Source organism: Rhynchophorus ferrugineus, unplaced genomic scaffold (genome assembly GCF_030347505.1).
Source record: "Rhynchophorus ferrugineus isolate W39M unplaced genomic scaffold, kcgeb_rfMv2 rfM1, whole genome shotgun sequence".
Taxonomy (NCBI): Eukaryota; Metazoa; Arthropoda; class Insecta; order Coleoptera; family Curculionidae; genus Rhynchophorus; species Rhynchophorus ferrugineus.
Window position 1 is genome coordinate 32297951 of NW_027472580.1, and position 25624 is coordinate 32323574.

A 25624-nucleotide genomic window follows, 5' to 3' on the forward strand; every position below is an offset into this window, starting at 1 on the left:
ATACACTACACCTTGCTGATCCCACCATATGCATAGCAAGACTTTATAGAGACGAACATTCTACCTGCACGTGGATGTAAATGGCTCTACTAGCATCAATCGCAGTGAATTAATTTTTCTCCAATTACAATACATCACAGCAAACTATCTCACACTGTAATTTTTTATTTAACAAGCAATGAGACCGCGATATTCAATAGCAACGGCTGGAAATTATATTTTCCATTACGTCTATTGGTCATAGTTTCCCTCGGTTTGGAACTTTCTCATCTCAAGTGAATATCTAGAAACAGTTGTTGACTCAAATTTAAGTTGTCTAAAAGCCGTTTCAGAGTCTGAAGATGAGTGTATTTGTCTTGGGATCATTTCTCCCAAGGCTGTTTGTTGTTTTTCATTGTCATCAAAATCATTTGTTGAAAGCAAACCCGATAATTAGGAAATAGCGTTGGAGAATCACGACAAGTTCTGTAGAAGCTTTTGATGGGCTCCGGCAGTTCAATTCATCAAATCAAACAGCAAAAGTAATTAATATCCAAATTGCACACGCCAATAGTTTCAAATCACCTGAAGATTTCCAAATCGGATTTTTCTATTAGGTTGTTGGTTTAATACCATAGAGGCAGCACTTAATATGAATAAATTGCACTCTTTAGAAAGTTATGTTTTCGATCTTTAATATGCGTATAAACATTTCCAACCTTCGACATATTAAAAATAATTTAATGATGATATTAAGTATTTTTGATCAAGATAAATTGTTTAAAGGTGAAGGTGTTCATGAAAAGACATTTTAGTAACTATTTTCTTATTAACAAATCTCCAGAATTAATTTTTGTTATAATTTGAGTAATTTTTATAACTTAATTTGTCTCCTTTTTATCAACTAGTTATATGTGGAGCTTTAATCTTGGACGTGGGCTCCGAACCACAGCTAAGCACCCGGCCTTACTGAGCCCGGTTACTGACGTGACTAAGATCATTTTTCTTGTCGGGCTTGACACGCCTGCCTTTTAGACAATCATAATTACAAACAATCAGAAACAAAAATGTACGACCATGCTCCAGCACGATTTGCACCCCCAACTACCGCAACAGTAGGAGGACCATCCCGTCACGTTGATGAGTTTAAATATATTTATTCACGTATGTCAACATCAAAATAATTTTTCAGGTGAAGATATTATAGCGGAAACAAATACCAATATTTATTTCTTTTAAGCATGAGAAATATCACGCCTCTATTAATCAACCGTCTAGTTGAATATTCGCAAAACCAGCATGTTGGTTATAAATTAATATTTGCTTTAAAAATATTTTGCTAGAGCTTCTATTCTGATGTATTTTACGTGTATTTAATATTACCATGTAATAATAACGGAATTTAAAATTTTAATATCCTTCCATTTTGCAATGCATTCTTTCGATTTCAAAAAACCCGCAGTGAAATGAAATATTCGAACGAACTGAATTCATAAAAATTATTAAATATTTCAACAGCGTGATGGAAATTGGCAATTGATATATCTCATCAGCATGCAATAGATTTTTGGTCAACTATTGGTCATACAGTTGTTTATAAATAGTTCGGTTTTGTAAAGTAAAAAGTAAAATATGCTTAAAAAACAACGAAACATTCCGAAATATAAAAAAATTTAATTAAAATATTACATTTCCATACAAGAAACAGTATGTTGATTTATTATAGTATTACAATACAATTTACTAACGCCTTCAATTTATAATAATAATAATATTTAACAAGTTTTCTGGTTATAGTTGAACGATATAATGTACTAAATTATATTTAATTTATTTTTAATTATATTTTTTTTGGATATATTTTAAAGTCTCCTTTTACCAACTATGGGTTTATCTGGACTGGGCCTAAAGTTTAACGTGGGCTCCGAACCACGGTCGTCAGCATTAAGCCGACCGACTGGCGAGTGACCAACTTTAGGAATCATCCCAGAAGACATCCGGTCTTACCCAGCCTGGTTACTGGCGTGACTGGGATCATTTTCCTTGTCGAATTTTACACTCTTGCCTAGAACATTCACAAATTTTAAACAATCACGAACTTAAATTTACGACCATGCCCCAGCAGGATTCGAACCCGCAGCTATCGCAACAGTAGGAGGACCGTCCCATCGCCGGTACTACTGCGCTACCAAGCCGGCTAATTATATTTTATTTTCTCTATTCCAGCTATATTTAGAGCTGTTCTTTAACATTACTTCGAATCAACCTAAATTGATTCTTCCATAATGCTTTTAATTATTCTGAAAATATTGTGAGATGAATATCTATTAATTTGGTATATCAGACTAAAATTCGATATTTGAAAGTTTCTTAGTACATCAGAGCATTATAATGGAAATAGAATTTAAGATTATTATCCCACAAAATTTTTGCATAATTTTGAGAAGAACAAAATCATGAAAACTCTCAATATTGTCGTAGCATTCTGCACTTCTGCAGGTTTTTTTTTTATAAGAGGTAATAATAAAATGATGTAAGGTTCCATGCAATTATCTGTTTTTGATATTGAACTCAAGTATTTTAAAAAATTCGTTAGAAATATATTAAAATAATGTATCAAAAAAATTTACATTTAAATATTGTAAAAAAATTAAGATTATCAATTATAATTATTAAATTAATATATTAAGAAATATTACACATGCGATGACATATGAGGAACAGAGAAATTAATGATTTCTAATAAATTCTAAGAAATTTGGCTCCTAAGAACAAAAATTAGGCAATAAGTAAAATAACTTTTTAGTACGAGAAAAGGATAACATAGAGTTTTTAACGTTTTCTTTAACACGGTAGTTAACAAAGGTAGATAAATCAGCTGGAACTTGTAGCTAGTACATACACTGACATGATTAACAAGTGAACATATTAAGAAAGATTGAATGTAAAAATATAAGTATAAAAAACTGTCTAAGCTTACCTTCTAAATAATTTGATCTTCAAATAGTGTGTATATTTAAGCGCATTGTTTTCTAGATAGACCTGTAACAAAAAAGCACTATATAAATTGGCTTCTAATGCTATTATACATTAATAATAAGATACTGAATTTAATGCAAATAATTGTTACTTCTCGTTTTCTCTTAATCGTAAAATTACACCAATCTATCATAACCAGCAACTGTATTACCAAAATACAAAACAGGTTCTCTACAAAAGGCTTTATAAAACAGATTTATTCTGCGAATACTTTTATGCTTTTTCAATAATCTTTCTGGATGCCGAGTGAGTATTTCATAGAAATTTAATCACAATATGAATTCAAAGCACTTATTGGCAATTATACCCCTGTCAATGATTATACCCATATTATTGTTAGATCATTTTCAGGTAACTTGAGCTGAGAACCATATAAACGAATCAAACAAATAGCCGTTTTTTTTTAACTTGAATAGTGTTGTATTCAACGGTTCATTTATTTTACACTCTATAGTGATTGTCTATATAATTGTTTCAATATATTCTTAACTATATTTTAATAGTGAAGTTGAATATATAGAAATAGTGCATATTTTATATATGACGGTTGTAAGTATACTATTTCTTACTAATATTATTAATACGTTTTGTTAAAGTTTTTTCACCATCTTTTCAATAAGATTAATTTTTATGAATTTTTACTAAAATAAAAAAAGCAGTATAGTACCCATTTCTTCAATATTTTTCAAACGTACTACAATATTACTGAGGTATATTTTATATAATTTTTAAGGATTTGAGTATTTTCTTTTATATTTGCTTTTCAAATTTCCTATGACTTAGTAATTTGTTTTACGGAAGTTACATAGGAAACTATAAAATATTATGTAAATCGTAGAAGCTTTGATGAACTTCGATTCTTTATATATAAGCACACATCTTGATAAACGATAATTACGATATTGGAAATCTTTTATCCACTAACTATTTTCTACATTAACAATGAGATTTTGAAAAATATGCATATATTTGAAATAACTAACCCTTCCTTCTATTTTTCGTACATGGTTGTGATCCCTTGGAGCTTGGCCAGTACGATCTTAGAGACCATAGCAGAGCACATCCTGTCTTCTGGAATGGTTATTCCTGGTCGGATTTTCTACTGTTGCCAAAGATATTTGCATTTACAGTCACAAACATAAAGTACATCCATGCCTTAGCAGGATTAGAACCTGCGACTATCGCAACAGTTGAAGGACCGACCTGTAGCCTTGACCACTGCACCAACCAAGCCGAAAAAACAATATATTTAGTTAAATTATTACTAGCATCATATTTGCTTTTTTAATAATTTGTTACTGCTGGTTATTTAGTTAATGACACAGAAAATGGTGTAAATATTGTATGCATTTTGTCATTTTATGGAAAATAAGGTGGTTCTTCATTCAGTCGATTCACTAATGTTCATCTGAATGTCAATAAAAAGGAACGGTCTGCTCTTTTGGTTTGTTTGTATATAGAGTGATGCCAATAAACATCGATTTACAAAATGTTTATCTTTTACACAGGTTCACTTCTTTGAAACTGTTAAAGTCGCATTGATTTGAAGTAAAATATTAAAGAGTGCCAAATATTAAACAACTGTTAATAAGGAAACAAGAGAATAAACTGAAACATAATTAATTTAATGATTATAATAACAATAAATAAGCGAATTGATCTAAACGTATTTATTTACCGTTAATGCACCGCATTTCAATCGATGATCCTTGGGATCGAAGCAACTTGCAACAACTTAGCACGTTTTTAAATGTTACATAATAGGATGAACATCGTCATTGTGAAAGTCGATTTAAACCTTCATATTTGCAGCGCAAACAGCGCAATATGGAATACAATCTTCGTTACGAAACTCTATAAGTCGAATTGCATAACGGTGATGAACTTTGCATCAAAACTATCTTCGGGCTCGTTTATATATTGAATGCTAGCTAATTTATAGTGGGATTGTTATCTGAACAACAAGTGAATTAATTATGTTGATATTCTGATGATTTTGCGTAAAAGTTGGAATTACTGCGACTACACAGAGTACATCTTAATTTTAATTATTTAGAAAGTTTTATCTGTTAATCAAGAAAACCTCTTATAATTTCCCACAGTCGGTGTAACAATAACATTACAGTTATGATAAAATAGTAAAACGTTTAATAGGATAATAAATATGTTTCATTTGATACTTAACGCGATGTGAACGTTGTAAACGAAAATTGATTCTAACAATATTGAATGTATCAATTAGAAGATTGTAGATGAAATATACTGTTAGAAAATATTGAATAAATAATTGGCTTGTTTTTATTATAAAATACCAGAGCTGTATGATTGATAGATGTATGACAAAAATATAATAGATGTGTGAATAGTTAGTACTACTTAAAATAGGCGTTAGTAATAGTTCTGGTAAGTTTATAGAACAATGAGATTGGTTTTGAGAAGTTTGTTAAAACGAAATTGATTAAAAAAGGACGCTAGAAAGTCATGGTTATAGTACTTTTGGGTACTCATGTTATAATTTACGTTATTTAAATTAAAAAAAAAACAGTGCTTGAATTAATTATTTAAATCAAATTTGGAATATTTTCCATTTTGTAAGGGAAAATATCAGTATAATACAAAAAAGTATTTTTCATTGAAACAATATAAGGCTAAACAGGTTTTTCCATGGCAAAAGTTCAGGAGCTTTCCTCAGTTAATGTTATTTATTAGAGTTATAATAAGTACGATACAATGGATAATATTTATGATATACATAATAAAGTTGACTTTAGAAAAAATTAACAATATTTAATCGAAATCTTGGAACGGTAAATCTGTTTAAACTAGGATATTGTCAAAGTGATTTATTTGAGTCTCATATATGTTAAGTTAGAGAGCAGCTTCAAAAAAACGAAACAATATTTGCTGTATTTTAGAACAAACTTGATGACAATAGAAACAAATTTTGGATATTGTATAATCGGTACTGTTAACTGTTATGAACTGATATATAATTGATGCATACATATGGTGATATTTAGCACAGTTTAGTTATAAATTGATAATATAATGTTTCTTCAGTTAAGATTTATGGGGCTACACAATAACATAAATATTACAGAACACAATAGGCTTAAATGATATAAAGTTATTTAAGAATCTTTAGATGGTGAGTGATAGAACGCGATTTATATACAACTTTTAGGTCAATTCTAATTTATTTTACTGTTAAGCTATTTGCTTCTTGTTCGGTAAGTGATACCACAATGTGCCTGCAAAATGGATGGTCCTTTGATTCATTTAGAAGTAAAAGATGACTAACATATGTGAATATAAACTATACAGATTAAATGATGATATATGAATATATACTATTATATAATCAACGGAATGACAAAATATTATATCAGGGCAGGGCTCTTAAAATTCAGGACTCCGGGCATTTTTCTCTGAATTACATAACTCCATTGTCGAACCAATTTATTGTTGATAATGAATTGAAAAGCTGTATGAGGTTTTTTTGAGTTTTTTGTATTTTCTAGATGGAATATAATAAAAAGAAAAACTGTGCTGAAAAGAAATTACTAAATGTAATTATTGACTGTAAATATTTGAAATAAGTACTATAATCTACAAATATTACTCTTACCAAAACAATATTGTTACCTATATTTCATACAAATTTGCTTTGACTACCATTGAGGATAAATCAAAATAATATATAATATAATAATATATAAGGAGTTTTACAATACATTTTAAACTTATTTATATGATTATATTTACTTTCTGAAAAAAAATTGATATTAATGCAAATGCATACAACACAACACATCATTATCTGTTAAACAAATAAATGTCTCTTAACATGAGGGGAGGGGTTCAAAACAGTTCCAAAAGGCTGTTCTTTGCGTATGTTTCGTGATTTTTATGACGCAACAATAATTTTCTAAATATTTCTCTCATTCGAAAATGAACGAAATAAGAGTTTCAATATATTGCCGCAATACAGGATAAAATAAAATTTGGACGACAAAGTTAATCAAGTACGGTATAAAATGTATTTAATTTATGTACAACTAGCGACCCGCCCCGGCTTCGCAGGGGTGCAATGCTGATACTAAATTAAATACACTACAGAAAAAATATGAACGTTGTATATAAAAACATAGCGGCCCGCTCCGACTTTGCACGGGTATAAAATATATATGCCTATGTCACTCAATGAAAACATGATTAAAATCGATCCAGTATTTTTGGTTCATTCATTACTGCCCTTGGCCTGCACGCATTAAATTTGGAGTAAAACAATTCCTCTTCCCCTATACTTACTATGAAGATTTCCTGCTATCTTTGGAATATCTAAATTCATACAATTTTTATTACATTACACATTTTTAAACGCAAATTTTAAATTTGTAATATCTCCGAAAATATTTGTTTAATTTACATGCTGTAAGGAACCATATTGATCTATATTAATTGCACACTGTATTTAAGGTACTTAATTCGATAAGGATTAATGCCGTATTGCTTAATATAGCTTCGTAAATAAGCCATTTTCTCACGTAAAAAGTAAACAATAAAAATGGTTAATGTGGGTTATCCCTAAAAGATAAACATATACCATCGGGGACTTTTTTGTAAACCTTTTTATGGTGTACAATACTGTAGTACATTAATTTGATTTAACTCGTAGGGTTAGGCAGCGTTTTTGCTAATTGCTAAATAAGCCTAAAAAATATGTTAATTTACGACATCACGTTAGAAACCTCTAAAATTAGCAATGTTGCCTTAGTATGTTATGCATGTATTATACATATAAACCTTCCTCTTGAATCACTCTATCTATTGAAAAAACAACATCAAAATCCGTTGCGTAGCTTTAAAGATTTAAGCGCACATAGGGATATAGGGATAGAAAAGGCGACTTTGTTTTATACTATGTAGTGATTATTTTTAATGTACATTATTGCTCGGCATCTTACCCAAACACCTAAACAACTTGTTTTCACTTAACGCTCATTTTAGTCATTGTGAAGGTAAATGCGTAGAATACTCGCATAATAATAATTAATATCGAATAATTTTGTGACGAGAGGTAGTATACAAACTATAAACAGTAATTGTAAAAATATCGAGAATTAAGTCTTCTATTAAATATTGGAAAAGTATTTATGAAAATCATATAATCAATGGTAATTTAGGGAGAATTCAAAGAGCCAATCCAAGAAGAATAGCAGAATATAAACAAAAACGAGTTTGTAAAGCTTTCGATTCATTATTAGTAATCCTTGTTTTGTTTATTTGGCTATATTTGGTGAAGCATTCCTATGGGACTAGCAGCAGCGTATTAGTTGACATGTAGACATTCTCGTAGATTAATAATGAGCAATTAATAAACATTTTTTACATAGACGACTTTTCGTTAACCAATCCATAAAATGTAAATTTATGATGCTTTTATTTTATTGCACATGAAGTGAGAACTATAAATATAAATGATCCTTTATTGATTGATTCAAATGTGTAATGTATACTTGATAGCTCTTAGAAAAAGAAATGCAATAATTTTCTTATTAACTTATAACAATATTTGAAAAAAAAATCGAAAGGAAACATTATAAGCGTAATCCTACAATGGACATGCAATGAATTAGACCATATATCTAGTGCACGAAACAATGAACATATAATTGATAATAAAATTGCGTCATTAAGTCGCACTTTTTTTTGTATTTTCATAAACACGCTTCGCCATGAAATCTTATAACCGACGCTTGCTGAATTATCGAAGCCAACAAACCGAAAAGGCCGTACATCATTTCGCATTTTAAATCAATTAATTCCATACAGTTTAATCAGACTAACAATCTAATCGCCGAGTAACACTGGTGCTTCTCCGCTTCTACACTGATCATTTCAATTATGTTCACGATAATATGATCTAAATTCGTTCGATCATTTTTCCCATACGATCCTCTGTGTGGTCTACGTCTCAGCAATGTCCATGTAATTTTCTAATAGGAAAATTTATCACATGGGGGGCAGACGATGAGAATGCGGATGGTGGATTTTTCTGGCGCAGCGTTCGCCATGGTAGAAAATTGTTTGGACATGGCGTTCAAGATTGATTTGATATTTATGTAGTGGGCCGTGGAGTTGTTCGTTTTTCTTCTCCGTCCGCGTCCGTTTCGTTTCGATATAAACAAATGAAGTGAGACGTATAACGTTCAAAGAGACCATGGAAGAATGTCGGTTAATATTAGCACACAATGTAAATCCGCGTGAAATGGTTATCAAGGTTTATTATGGGAGTGAGGCCTCCATGGGAATGGGGCGAGTACTGTTATAAATAGAATCGTTGTTTTCGCATTAAAACTGTTAAATATTCACTTCCTACTGCGTGCACTCCAACCATAATCTGACATACTTATGAGATATTTACTTACAAGATATAACTACAATGGGCATTATAATTTTTAAAAAGAATAAGTAATATATTAATTTATTAACCGACTTCAAAAAAGAAGGAGGCACTATGTTCGACTGTATATTTTATAATGTATGTTCGCCAATTTCTCCGTCGATCGTGGATCGATATTCAAAATTCATTATTTATTCGAGAGAGTGTACTTCCGAGGTGGTCCTATTGGAAACAAGTCAAGATCTGTTTGGAGAAGGTGTAATCAGCGCACTTCAAAATGATTAGTTACTGGCAGTTAAAATAGTAAAAAATAAATAATATAATAATATAAATAATAAAATATAATAATTAAAATAATATTGTAAATAGATAAATAGGTTTTGGCATATATTTTGATTAAAAAGGTTCTGTGTTAAGTTTGATAATTTCTTACCTTATAGTGAGTTCATTACTTATTTTTTGTAGTCGGTTTAATTTTTTTGTTAAAAATATTCTATAATAATAATGTAATAATAATTTTGCCGACTAGTTTTTCTCCAAGGTGACGTAAAACTAGGTATTTATCTAGAAATACCTATTGGTCTTTGCTTAATCTCTATTTAAATAATAGTTAGTAACACTTTTCAGTGTTTTACGATTGCACGTCACTACAAAACTACACAAGATCATACGGTTTCTTTCTCTTGAGTGTGCGTCCTAATTATGTATCTTTCAAGAGATCGGTAGCGCTTCGGTATTAATATGGGAGTGGAGTCATTCCTTGTTGCTCTTCTTGTTCTTCGTCTTGTCGCGAATCTCTTGATTTACTCAGTAATAGTTGGAATGCGAAGGTCTCAGTGTAACTATTTGTTCCGATAATATTTGGGTGCATCCATAATACTTCTCTCCACTTTATTCTGAAATATTTGTATTATGTTGATATTACTTATCGAGCTCATCCCCATAACTGAATTGCATAGATCCATATAGACTTTAGCATTTGCCTGTAGAACAGCAACCTATTATGCACGGATTATTTAGACTTTCTTCCAAATAAACAATATTTTTGTTTTTAAATTCGAGTTATTTTTCGATATCCTCCTTCGAAAGAAGATTTTGCATCAAGATTCAACCCAATATACTAGCATTATTACTATATGGGGTAATAGATATAGATATAATAATTCATATTTAATACAATATGAACTGATTATGCACTGATTTATCTCCTTGGCTTATTCATCACGTCAGTGTCTATTTATTTATATTATTACTTGCGTTACTTCTTCTCTACTGTCTCCAGTGTCGCAATGTCATCAACAAATGTAGCTATAATAACATTTTCTATTTGTGGTCATCACATCACATGTATACAATAGGTAAAGAACAGTGCTCCAAATATTACCTTGTGGTACAGCTACTTGTACTTATTATATTATGATGAATAAGCTTCTATTTGTTTAACTTTAAGAATCCTAGTTGAGTGTGAGGAGTTTGATGTCAACGTATTATTTTGGTAACATATTATGGATTATATACGTGAGTCCCTTATGCCAAACTATATAGAAAGTCTACGCCAAACGTTCGTAAATAAAGCTGAGAAGATATTTGTCTTCTTAGGCTTTTTCTGCAATGTCTGTGATTCTATGTACCTAGACCATTTTTAAATGATTGCTCATAAAACCAAACTGATTGAGTTTAACTTTTTTAACAGGATATATTCGAATACTTTAGATATTACTAGTTAAACCAGCCGATTTTACAGACAATTGAATATGAATTGATTTTGAATTTTACAAGATTTGAATAAAGTTGCTGGTTTTCCAGGTTTCAGAATCACAATAACTGCAGCCGTTTTCTGAACATCCGGTATTTGTTTGAATCTCATTGCTGAATTAGTCAAGTTGGTGAGTTTAAGTTAGCAATTATACCATCATCGGTAATTTTTAAATCTTAAGTCAAACACCAATCAGAAGCCGTACGAAAAAGTGACGTCCTAGCTCTAACTGACATATTCCAACGTCTCATCTATTTGGTACGATTCGATTTTATTTGAATCATTTATCCTATATTCTACTGTTAAGGAATTGGTCTCGTTCCAACTGTAATTTAAAACAAATGAAAAAATTGAACAGGGATTTATCAAAGCAAGGGAATTACTAATTTCAACGGCTAATTTACATTCGTCAATGGTGACTGTATTCTATGCACTAAACTATATATTGTATGGTTAAATATAAAAATTATCTAATATTAAATTATAAAATTATCAAACTAGGACACACCGATTCAATTGCTATTTTATCATTATTCAGTGACTAAACATAACTTTTTTTTATATTATAGTCTTCTTTTTTACCAACGAGGGTATCTCTGGACCGGACCTATAGTTTAACGTGGGCTCCGAACCACTGTGCTAGGCATTAAGCCTACCGACTGGCGAGGGACTAAGTTTGAAATCATCACATAATATATCTGGTCTTAGCCTACCTTCTTACTAGCGTGACTGGGATCATTTTCTTTGTAGTATTTTCCACTCTTGTCAGCAGGATTAGAACCCGCGTATTTAATACTATCGCAACAGTAGGTGGACCGTCCTGTCGCCTTTACCACTGCGCTAATCAAGCCGGCAGCGTAAGCTTTTGATAATGAAAGAAGGTAGGGCTATACTTTTTCTTTATTTTATATCTCCGTTACTACCTTACGGCTATAATTTCGTTAACGTGAGTAGTTAGTAGTTAGTAGTAACATCAGTGAGTAAATAATAATTTTAAAAAGAATATTAGAACGCTTGTAGCGTTGTTATTTGAAGTGAGTTTCTTATTTCTTTTTTATTTGGTGAAGTGGTTTAGATTTTTCTTTATGTTTTATGTTGATATGGTAGTGATGTGAAAAATGAATGGTTGAGATTTGGAGACCTGGGATCTTTTGCAAAAAAACTTTTTGGGAAAATTGTTCACTTTATAGTAACAATATTTAAGTGTACTTGAGATATTTATACTTGAGATATACTGCAGAGATATATGTACCCATTCTTATGTAGAATAACTTGTACAGATTGTACGACTTTTAATTGAAATAAATTTGTTTTTGTACGCAACTTTCTTTAATTGAGATTTGAGATGGCCTTTTCTGTTAAGCAGAGAAAATCTAATAATATTTCTGACGCAGTAGAATTTTGGCGATATTATAAAACCGTTCTCTTTTGAATATACTGAATTAATCTAAACCGCCTTATTTATCACAAAAGGCATGCCGACGTAATCACTTCACACTTATTCGAAGCATTCCTTATTCGGTTGGCAAGCTACAAGTCACCAAAAGTTGACCGTTTGCATTTAAAATATTTCTAGCTATTAGATATTAAAATAAAAAAATAACCAACAGGCCCAATTCATCCAGATATCCAAGCTATCCTGAACTTGCTGTAAAATAACTGAGTCTGCTAGAACTTGGGCAGAGATTAGCAATTCAGGGCGTACGGTCACCAAAAGCGAATTGCAGTAGCTCAGTTGATCATCACTAAACTGTTGGAATTTGGTAAACTATTCCATACTTGAGATATTTATACTTGAGATATACTTCAGAGATATATGTACCCGTTCTTGTGTAAAATAACTTCTACAGATTATATGACTTTTATTTGAAATAAATTTGTTTTTGTACGCAACTTTCTTTAATTCAGATTTGCCTAGCTAGAATGTTTAAATTTACTTCAATCGATGAAGACTGATTATCTAAACCTAGAGAACCTTCTTGTTAGCGAATTTCTTTGTAGGTATTAAAATTTTAATTATTTAAAATCTGAAGATTTTGAGTAATTAATTTTAACAATAACAATTTTGCTTTAGTACTCATGCGTTAACACACATTTTCCCCTGATTAAAGCATGGTAGCGGGTACTTCCATCATAAATATTGAGTACCATATATTGGATAACATCTTCGTGGTGTCCACATTCTTTCTAATTAAAAGTATTATATATGTTGTTCCCTTAAATCATCGTAATATAAACATCCCTAAAAGCTCACCCAAACTTGGTGTATTTCTTATAGACTATGTACTTAAATTACCTTATTTATATTTGACTAGCTGACCTGGCAGATTTCGTACTGCCTCAATCGTTAAACAGAAGACATATTAAGCCTTAATTAAATTAAAAATTACTGGAAACAAATGAATTTTTATTATTATTTTCGACTAATTACACATGCTGTTTCATACTTAAAAAAAGAGTTTTCCTGAAATACTGGCCCTGGAACCTTATAAATAGGTTTCAATTAGATATTTACAGAACCACGTAGTTATGGTACAGTTTGTTAATCAATGTAAAGCTTTCTGATAAACTATATTTTTTGTTTTGTTTTGCGGTGCGTAAATAAACAAAGATGACGGTTTTCCGACGTGCGAACACGTGGCGTATAATTATCCATGCGCGAAACAGGGAAACTCCAAATTGATTCCGCAAACTTCCAGCCAGTGGTCTTGAGATTTATTTATGGTCATCGCAAAGGCCCGACGTACTGGAAATTGCAAACGTTTAAAATCGAATGGTATATCCGTCGGAATCATCGGTATATGCCGGATCAAGGCATCCTCTCCTTTGTATTTTCCCTTTATGATTGTTCCCTCAATGACGTTATTCATCATCTCTTTCACAGTCATTCTTTCTTTGGCCTCCAGAACAACATAATCCAGTAGATTCACCACTGTATTTTAACGCCTTGCATTATTTACAAATTATTGTCATTTCCCCAATTGTTACCGATTTGTCGGTACAATAATCTATTGCCACATCATAGTGGAATGCAACGCGTTCCAGGATCATAGGAGCACTGTGCCTAAGGAATCACTCAACTTCATTATGTCGTACTCGCTGTTGTTGTGTTTAATGTGCACGAACTCGTTACATTCTAAGACTATTTACTTCATTGTCACTCTCTAAAGAACGCAATTCTGACATAGCAATACGACTACCTTCTTGATCCGTCTCTCTCTGGTCATCAGTGCAGTTAGCACGTGAGGTAGCTCTTCGCACATTTTATTGACTGTGACAACCTAAATCAGGTCGTCTTCTCTTCGCAATCGTAAATTGTAATCAATCAAAGTGAGAAAAGTTCTCGCGCACTAAGCAGTAAAATATCGCTATCACAAAAAATTAACAAAAAAAGAGCACTTAATTTGAAATGTCACTATTACAAAGGATCACCGAAGTCAAGAAATTTCTCGCACAGGTAGATTGTCGGATTCGATCGTCGACATCAAAGAATCAGCTAGTTTATTATTCAGTTAAATTCATATTTTAGGTGTCACTTAATTAATATACATATGGCTTGGCCACTAACTATTTCACTATTAAATAGATGCTTATATCTTCACAATGGTGATGACATGCTTTGTCTGATTTAATTTTAACCATTTAAAAAACAGAAAAATACATTTTTATAACATCATTTGTCATATGCGGATCGTACCATACGAGGCTAATTTTTAATTAGTGTATGTAAACATTTAAAGCTTCCCTAATAATTAAAACGAACAGTAGGAATATTCGATCAATTTAAACGCATGATGCAAATGGAAGGATCAGTGTCGCTTTGTTCGTTTTTCATCAGGCTTAATACAATTTCCGATTTGCATCGGATTCCCATTGCACATGCAACAGATGGGACTGGGCGCAGACGGTTTCACTTGCGAAAACTGCGGATCAATTTTCCGCTTTCAGCGAACTTTAAATTAACTATTAACTCAGCTCCTGACGTTCGGACCAACGTAACAGAAAGTGATTTTTAATGAAAGGAAAGTAGACATAATGTGTACGTAGGCTCCTTTTTGGAGACGGAGTTTACAAATTGAAATATTGATTGCTTTTGTTATTGCATTTAGTCCGTGATATCTCCGCGATATCTCTGTGAATATTTGGATAAGAAAAATATTAACCCCTTAATACATAATATAACTTGACAAAGTCTAAATATAAACTATTATCAGTGAAAATTTAAATGTTGTAATACATATTACATTGGGTAGGCTTATTATAATTTTAATTTATGAATTAATTTGTTAAAGTTGCTTCATTTTACATCTATTAATACACGTGCACGATAATACATCAGTATATATTTCTTTAATTTAAATCTAAATTAGTCTACTTAAGTTAAATTTTTGAATAACACTAATATGGTCTAATAACACTAATATATCTTCCGATCTCATGCATCTTGCTAAGAAGCTATATTGATTTCACGTTTCTGTAATTTATTATACTAATGTAATTTCATATTTTAAGGCAAACTGTTGGACTACTAGTTGGATATTAGAGCCACCAAGTCCCATATAAGTCCAAACAGGTCTTGTAATTGACTGATCAATCCATCTCCTTGATTCTAGGTTATGTTGGTAGTGTGTTCGGACTACCCACCATTGTTTTTGATGTGCTGCGCTTTTAACATAACATGATGTTAAATGCTACCTATTTAGCTTCTGGATTCGCCTTAAGGAGAATATCGACATTAAATATCAAACTTCATCCCAAAATTATAAAATAAGTGAAATAAAAAATGCATTCCATATTTTGGGAAGAAGATATAATTAAACAAAAATTGTTTTATTAATAATGCTCTGTTCAGTAGAGTTTATCATTACAATAGCATCCCTAGGCTCTAAGCATCATTGGAACCTGAAGATATACAACAATCTGAAAAAGTTTTTTTGTTGTTTGATATCTTTGCCATGTTATTTTGTTAGTGATGTCTAAAGATTTTCCAACTAACATAACATGGTTTAACCCAAAATCTATTTCCAAAGATATTCAACGAGGATAATGGAAAGGAAACTGTATTTGGCTACCAAATCTAATAAGGAGACCAACATTTCATCAAGACTTGTGCTAATGAAGCTAATCACTATTTTATCCATTAAAGGCGCCCAAACTTTAGAGGCTCTTTTTATTGACTCTAAGTTTAATACAAATTAATTATCTAATAATTAATATATTTTCTCTGACTTTTTAGGCACGCTTTTTTAATTTTACCTATAGTATTGGCATCAGTATTTCCATAACCATGAGGAAGCAAATTATGTAAAGTATGAAATATGAACATTGCGAGAGTTATTAGAAATCTGAAAGTAACAAGCTTCATTTCGAAATAAAGCTCCTTTGGGACTATTTGAGCTTCCCACTAAAAGATGGCGCCATTGTTGTATTACTCTTTTTTTATAGGAAATTTCGTTTTAGGAGGGAAGTATGTATTACAGAAGAATTACGTAACTAGAAGTAAATCAATGTCTGGGAATCTTCTCAATGATTTCAAATATGTGGTATAGAGAGGTTTAAAAAAACTTCGAGTTTATGTCTAAACGCAAGATATTGAGACATTAAGCATTGATTGAAGCAAATTGGGTCGGCAGCATTGTTTTTACTGCCATTTAATCAGGTTACCATTTATTTCCGTTAAAATCAAACAGTAAATTAAAAGTGTTTATACCTTATACATTTCTTCTGACGCAGTAGAATTTTGGCGATATTAGAAAACCGTTCTCTTTTGAATGTACTCAATTAATCTAAACCGCCTTATTTATCACAAAAGAAGGTATGCCGACGTAATCATCCCACACTTATTCGAAGCATTCCTTATTCGGTTAACAAGCTACAAGTCACCAGAAGTTGACCGTTTGCATTTAAACTCCTTCCAGCTATTAACTATTAAAATAAAAAAATAACCAATAGGCCTAATTCATCCAAATATCCAAGCTATCCTGAATTTGTTGTAAAATAACTGCGTCTGCTAGAACTTGGGTAGAGGTTAGCAATTCAGGGCGTGCGGTCACCAAAAGCGAATTGCAGTAGCTCAGTTGATCATCACTAAACTGTTTTTTGTAAAACTGAATTTTGTAAACTATTTCATGTAGGCAGAGGTTATTCAAAAAAGAAAATAGTGGGTTTAAGTTTGTCTGTGTAATATAATGAGTAACATGTTTAGAGTTTTCTTTATACAGTAATACGTAAGTATCTACAGCCATTGCAGCTTTTCACCAATCCTTTCCGTTAGAACAAAACAGTTTTAAAGTCATTATCGTTATACAAATACAAAAACAAGAGCAAAATAAAACATTCATATAGTTTTCATATAGATCATACTCCTTAAATAGACTTTTGACTTCTACAAATATGTCAAATTATTAATATCCGGCTACTGTTACAGTAATTTGCTTAAAATATAAAATGTATAATATTTATTATTAATCAGAATTCGACTCTTAGTATTATTACTGATGCTTTATAATATTGATTAACTTATGATCATTTGAAACATAAAATAATTTGTAGATGATGATTTGAATTTCCTTATCATAGAAAAATATTCCCAGACAACCTATGCAGAAGGTTGATGCTTTGAAAATATCTTAGATATTTTTATTACACCCCATAGGTCAGACCAGACACCTTTTAACCGATTTCTAGCGCTTATTTAATAGATAAGAATTACGTAATTGAAGAGTTATTTATACCAGATACAAATCTTTCGTTTATGCTCCTGCAGTACATTCGTAGCATCATCCGGAACGGGCAAATTCGCTTAAAGATCGCAAGCAAATCGTTTTCCAGCAGAAAATTGCAGGAACTCGTTAGAAATTCAACGCCATATATTAGACTAATAAGACAAAATTAGCTACCGAATGGTATTCTGTAACCGTGATGATACATTGTGATTCTAAGCTGACATTAAGATGACTTACAGCGTTGTTAAAATTACGGACTGAAAGAATAAATAGAAATGGAGAGCTTTTATTGTACATTAACTCTTGGGCTCTTACATAAAATATCACCTGTAATTATATTTATGATACGAGGTGGTGATTAATTCAATAGGCGATCATAAAAAAACAGAAGTGGTGCATTATTTCCATCAAGAATGGCTTGTTTTAGTAGGCTATATGACGATTGAACATTTAAAAAACTTTAAAATTATCAAATTTGAGTTCGGTGAAGATCTCTTCCAATATTTGCAAATAATTTAAAACCAGACGTGTGCCACAAAAAAATTGTGGCTTAGTGTTCTACTAAAAATTATTCATAAATTAATTTCGAAATGACCGGCAAAATTCAGGCCACGGTTTTCTACACTTTTACGGATTTAACAATATTACTCGATTATTTAAGACTAAAGAGCTTTGAATAGAGAAATTAAAAGTTGATGCTTACTGTTTTAGGAACAAAAGAAGAGTTTTTACTACTAAAAACATCTCTTTAACAAACAAAAAATGAAGTGTATTATGTATCGTTAATTTAACAGTAAGGCGAACAAATAAATGAACAACCTAATCTTACTTATAAACAGACAACAATATGCTTTCAATATAACAGTGAACAACTTATAAAATATATCGAACTACTATACAAACTCGTCTTATTTGAGGAATTGAGGGGATTGCAATAGTGGACTGCTTCAATATAGGGTGGTTGCCTGTATTTTGATCAGCGACATTTATTGGTGAAATCCAAAGAATCAAATATTAAACATCCTAACTGTTCAATTTGATAGTTTTGACATTTACCATTTCCATTTAATATTATCAATTCCATGATTTAGCGTCTGATACAGTCATGGAACGCCAAATATTGTATTTTCGATCATTAGTTCTATTTGATTTGAAGAAATATAGTGGTGAACCCTATCAAGTACTTTTCCTTATAGTAACCTTACGTATGGTGATGGTATTTAGTTATATCCCATATGTCCATTTTAGGCTTCAACGTTTTAAAAGTGACATTTTTGATGTCAATAAGAAACAACGGTATGGAGAGCCAAATTGTTAAAAGACAATGATTTCCAAGACCTCTTGAATACATAAAATATTTAAGCAGCGTACAAGTTGTTGAATCAACTCTTTTCAGATATTTACATCCGATGGGAAACATCTAAAAGGAAAGAAAATTGCTACTACGCGATTTAACTGAAAATGCCATTTCAAATCGTTTCAATATCGCGTTTTCATTTCCTCACAAAATACAATTTTTTTGTGATGTACTGTGAGTGGTCATGAAGTTACGGGTTAGTTAAGGAAGTCCATCCACATCGACACCGAAGCAGAATATTTATGGCCAAAGTAAACTAAAGTACTACACTACATTAGGAGCTAATGAAACCAAATGAACCAAATAATTCTGCCAAAACAACATAGTTCTTTTAATAAAGTATCGCCATGTTATTAAATTGGAAAAAAATTAAGAAAGTGATGGAAACTGTTTTAACAAATATATATTCTACCAATTTTTGTCAATAAATAGATCTGAGTATATTAGGTGCTTCATACATTCATAACAAAATTATGCTTGAAGTTTAGAATTCTCATTTCTAGCCACATATTCTACAGCATATATTCCACACATACATAACACAAATCTACGACATTCTCTCCCACTAATACTCGTTAATTGAGATGCTCTATAGGTATTTGGCAAAGAAGTTTTCCGCGGTACATTAGAATTGAAATACTACCAGAAATATGGGAAAAGTAATGCCCAACGATAGGCTAAATTTTTATTTAATTCTAATTACTTTTCGTATTCATCTGATGTGTTATTTTAGTAGATATGTGGTATTTTATATTAGGTATATTAGATATTCTTATACAATATTTCATTATACACCTTATTACCAGAAGTCTCTGGTACACCCGGACAATCAAGTAAATGTCTTAGATTCCAAGTGGCTTGTAATTGCATCGGTTACCCGATTCCCAGATATTTAGCTTTGTGTAAAGACAATTTAATTAAACATCTTCTCGGTCTACTTGAAGTTAGAATAAATATAATGATACTTGTAAAAAGGATAATAAATGAAAATATAGTAGTGATTAGCTATAGGTAATATCTTATTTTCATTTATTTCCAGTACTGTTCGTATACATCAGATGTATACTTCCTGCGGATTTGTGGTATTTAGTTTATATTTTATATGTATCTGATCTATTATATACTTTAAAGCGTAACCATGTTAAAGAGAAACGAGCCGAACTTTGTATTAGGACAAAAAAGTGGTGGTTGCTTGGATGCCAATCTGAGGTCCACAGTAAACTTTTATTTATTTTTTTCTTCCTTTTTTTTCATCAAAAAATCTAATGTGTTCTCTCTTTTTGTAGTATTTCAAAGCAAATTTCTCTGCAGCATTATTAACGCGGTATGGTACATTATAGGACATCCACAAAGATATAAGAGTAACAATGGCCAGCGGAGAAATTAAAATATTTGTGAAAAAAAGATTGCGTGATGTCAAAATTGTCGAAGAATAACAACTAATCGGCAACATTGAACTTACCCGTAGGTTGAAGAAACAAAGGCACTTACTAATATAGTTATTTGTGAAAACTATGCAGAGTGGGAGTACATCCATTAAATGTTATAGAAAATGAGTGAAACATTACTAGATAGTGGTAGTTAATAGTTAGTGATAATATGCATGCTATATTCTTTTAAATAAAAAAGACACTTTATTACCTCCCTAGCAAGTTACACCGAAGTGACAGTCACATAGGGTCTCCATTTTCAAGAAAGTTGTCAGTTAAATTGGTTACCTGATCCCCTGATCAAATTTATAAGTTATTTTCAGAGGATGTCCAATATATGGTGTTAGTGTGCATTAAATCGCATCGGGTACTTTAATCGAATGCTGTATGAAACTTATGCCAATCATGCTCCATCCATTTGCACATCCATTGCGAATCCTGATTTCGGCGTTTAAAAAGCGCTTATTTTGAGACCGAACACAAAAACGATGATTTGAAGGCACTAGTCGATAATAATCCGTGTAGATTAAAAGAGAAATATACGTAAATTTTCACTACAATAATCCGAAGAGACAAAATCGCTCTAAGCTATGGATATTTAAGATATTCAGGAGGCTATTAAACAATCAAGGAGGATCTCTATTGACTACAATCGATATTGACTTGACTGAAACTAAGGAGTGAAAACGTAATCATACTTGGAAATATTAAAATGGAAAGTGCTACCCCATCCACCGTATTTTTCAGACCTTGCTCTTCCTGGTCACTACTTGTTCCAACATATGAGCTTCACTTCTTCTGAAAATACCAAAAAATCGGTGGATTCGTGGGTAGCTCCAAAAGATATTAAGATGGAGAAAAGTAGCCGCTATCGATAGGTGAGCACTCGAACACTTAATAAATTACATTCTACTTTTAAGTTTTAAAACACAATTGGACTTTGTGTAAAGACTATTTGATTAAAAATTTTCTTTAGCTATTTCTTATTGAGTATAAACATTATGAATTAAAATTTTAAAACTATACAGAAAAATGTAAAAACCAGACACCGCGTATACAGATAATCTTGGTTAAAGTTATATACAGTCCAGCATTTCCACGTAAGATTGTTGACTGCTTCTTGGTGAGATAATAACAATAAAAAACGGCCCGGAACATACACCCGTCTGCGAGTATAATTCAGAAGGCTCTAGATGAAATCTTATCACGAAATATGACCCGGCTACGACCTGATCGCTCAAAATCCAGAAGTATACGAGAGCCCGACGAGTCGCGACGCGGTCGTCTGTCGGCCCTTTTCTAACGTCCAGATAAGGCGCACAATTTATTCATTTCGGACCTTTCGCAGATTGGTAAACGGATACTGCGAACCACTTACAAGTAATTATATGGCTGCAATATGGCGATGTCTATCGACCTGTCGGTGCGAAATTATTATATCCTTTATCGGCTTTTTGAGGTCATTTCACTTCTCGGAGGCACGTAGAGCAAAGGCTGATCGTTGCCGGAAAAAATCGTTTAACTTATTATCTTGATTGTCGGCATTCTATAGCTGGCTGTTGCCGTTTTGCGGTTGTTTCAGTGGATTTCTCAATGGAGGAAAATGTCGCCGGTCACCGATTATAAAAAAGGCTCTAATTGCTATTAGCGAAGTGATTCCGAGATTTAATACTGGTTTTACGTTTCCTATCTCCGATCGGCTATCTCTGTTTAACTATAGGACATTTTGTTTCCTTTGAATGTCGTTCTTTTAATTAGGTTTTATATATTATTGTGCGATAGCTACACCTAAATAAATTAAATGAAATTAATAGTAAAATAATATTGAATAACAGGCCAATTGAAAAGTCCCCGGCCTACCTTAATAAAATACATATTTTTGGCAAAATTATTTTTGTTTGTTAAACATAATTCCCTTCAAAAGTGATATACTAATTATAGCGACCATCCAACTTCCCGATATCATTTTTGTAGTACAATTTGTCCTTTGCTTCAAAATTGGCCTCAGATTCGGCGATCATCTCCTCATCCAGCGAGCATTCTTTTGAGATCTGAGACCAGGAAATAGTCGCTGGAGGTCAGATCTGGAGAATACGATGGATGAGGAAGAAATTCGAAGCCGAATTCTTGGATTTTTGCCATCGTTTTCACTGACTTGTGACAGGGTGCTTTGTCTTGGTGAAGCAGCACTTTCTTTTTCTTCACATGCGGCTGTTTTTCGGTGATTTCGTCCTTCAAACAGACATAGCGTTATTATGTAATAGTCGCTGTTAATGGTCTTTCCTTTTTTACGGTAGTCAATGAAAATTATTCCATGTGCATCCCAAAACATAGACGCCATAATCTTGCCAGCCGACTGTTGTGTTTTCCTACGCTTCCTCCAATGCGTAGGAAACGTAGCGGAAGCGTAGGTTTTTTTTGTTAATCGTATGCAGTCCCCTCGAATGACTGTCAATTAGACTTCGGAGTGAACCCCCCACTTTGCACAGAGCTTTCTCATACTCAAATATTCGTGAATGATATGTTGTACACGTTCATTTGATATTTTTAGAGTGTCTGCTATTTCATTAAATTTCAATTTACGAGCATCCAAAATCATTTTCATCGGTAACAACCTTTTTGGGCGTCTACTGCGTTCACCGTCTTTGGTGATGGAAAGTTTGTTGTTTGGAAGATGTGGCAAGTACATGTTAGTATACGATACTATATCGGATAATGGCGATGCACAAGTATCATTACCTTTCGCGAAAACTTAATATTTCATACGGCATTTAAGCCACAGGCGTCAATACTCCTTACTATTTGGATAATTTCGTTGAAATTTCCTCCATATTGTTCCTTCACAGGTTTTTGTTTTCTCTTAAATACGTTTTAAGCTAAATATCTCAAAATATATAGTCTTAGCAATAGACAAGAGACGTAAAAAGCTGGAGTATATAAACGTGTACATAAAATATAGTTAAACGATAAACTATTGATTACTATAAAACAATAATTACTGGTGATTATATAGAATTTAATTTCTATCTACCATATAGAGGCAATAAAATATAGTCAGCTTTTTATTCTCGGTTCCCGTTATAGGTGGAAAAATTAGTATTGCCTATTTACCCAATAATTCCAATTTACAGTTAGATATTATGTTAGATAAAAATCTTTCTAGAAAATTGCGACACACAAAATTATATCACCATTAAAATATTTGTTTAATATGTATGACTTACTTGAATTAATTAATCAGTCAGAAGTATTTGCTCAATGTTCTTGACATGAAAAATTTATCATGGTAAGAAATTACCATTCTAGAATATTTCTCGGTATGTATGAAGGAATTATTTTAATGGACGGGAAATGATTTACAAGAACAACTGTAAGGAAAAAGTATATATTCCTCTTATTTAATTAAAGAAACACTAAACTAATTTTGACACTTTATTAACCATATCTACATACGGCTAATTTAATTTTAACAATAGGAACTTTGTAACATATATAAAGATTTTGTAAAATGTGTTTTTCATTAAATTTCCTATTTCAACATTATCTTTTATCATACAATTAGGGTGTATTCAAATTATAGTATACTGGATTAAATCAAGTTTAACTGAAACTGAATTTTAAACAGTAACAAAACTAAAATTGGTGTAGGTCCTAGACCGACAAATTTATTTAAACCCTTGTTCGTATTTTGTATTTTGTAAAAGCCGATACTTAAAATTCTCTTTAAGCAATACTAAATTATTACTTTTTGATCGTTAAAGGTAGCTTGTAAATAGGATCATTTAGCAGTTACTTAAATGTGTCATTGCAGAGACTATTACAGTCATCGCTATTATCGAAAGAAGATTACTAAATCATACTAATGTGGAAGCAATACAACTGCCGGACAGCGCGCAGGATGTCAGGAGGTTGAAGCGAACAAAACCATACGAACTTATATAGTGTAAACTATAGCTATAAGTTAATAATTAAGTACATAGGAAAAGTAGTAATAAATTAATTGTAAATTAAGATTGGACTAAGCGTATTTAATCAAAATATTTTGTATATGTAAATATTTTAACGAATCATCATTAAAGTTTAATCGAAGGCCACTAGTTTTAAATATTAATTTCATTCAAGAATTCTGATTCTAAAATTGGACATTAAAAAGGCATTTACTGAAATATATTGGTACTATCCTCCCTTCTCTTACTTAACTCCTTCCCATCTATGGAACACCATGGTGATACCGTCCAGAAATAACGGCGTTGGGTTGATAATCATGTAATGATAGTGATAATCTCAACAGGTGGTTATCAGAAAGTGGCAGACCAGACCCGGTCAATACGTCAGGAAAGTCGAGTTGTAACAGGTTATCCTTCAGTTACTCCCTAACGCTATTCTTATTTACAACAATACGTCGGTAATTTGTTTGGCCTAGTCACTCCTTTTGGATCTTTTGCATAACGTATGTGAAAGTCTTTAAATAGTTCAAATCATCAATTGCTAAGGTGTATGAAAGTCCTTTCAGATTTTGCAATGGTTTTCCGTCTAATAAATCTTGTAATTTGTCTTCAAACATTTTTGGTCCTTCTTTTTTAAATCAAACTACAAAACTCGTTTGGCACTTATTTACGCAGATACAATGATGATATTTGAAGCTTTTTTACCAACAGATATCTCTGACAAAAATACATGCAATAATCTAAAATGATAATATTTTCTCCTAATTATTATCATACTATATATATTCATAATAAGACAGCATACAAGGAATTACTTAATAATTCTCCACAATTTATATCATATGATTTAACAATAACAGCCGGTATCACTTTAGTTCATGTAAAATCTCAAACAATTCAATTAGAACCGAAAGATATAAACTACCTTAAATTTAACAGGCAATTATTCAGAGTATCCGTTGGAAATCCAGGTGTTCAAAGCTAA

At 31.7% G+C, this 25624-nt stretch overlaps 1 protein-coding gene across 6 annotated transcripts in view; it reads right to left on the minus strand.

The window, feature by feature from the left end:
* Window positions 1–25624, minus strand: part of pot (zona pellucida domain protein papillote) — a 164850-nt gene that overhangs the window by 43643 nt on the left and 95583 nt on the right. For 4 of the 6 annotated variants that reach the window (XM_076403992.1, XM_076403969.1, XM_076403998.1 and 1 more), the window contains one exon: window positions 2960–3021. The exons of the other annotated variants lie outside the window; for them this stretch is intronic. The gene's annotated coding sequence lies outside the window, so the exon portion shown is untranslated. The remainder of the gene's footprint in view (window positions 1–2959; window positions 3022–25624) is intronic. 6 annotated transcript variants of the gene reach the window in all.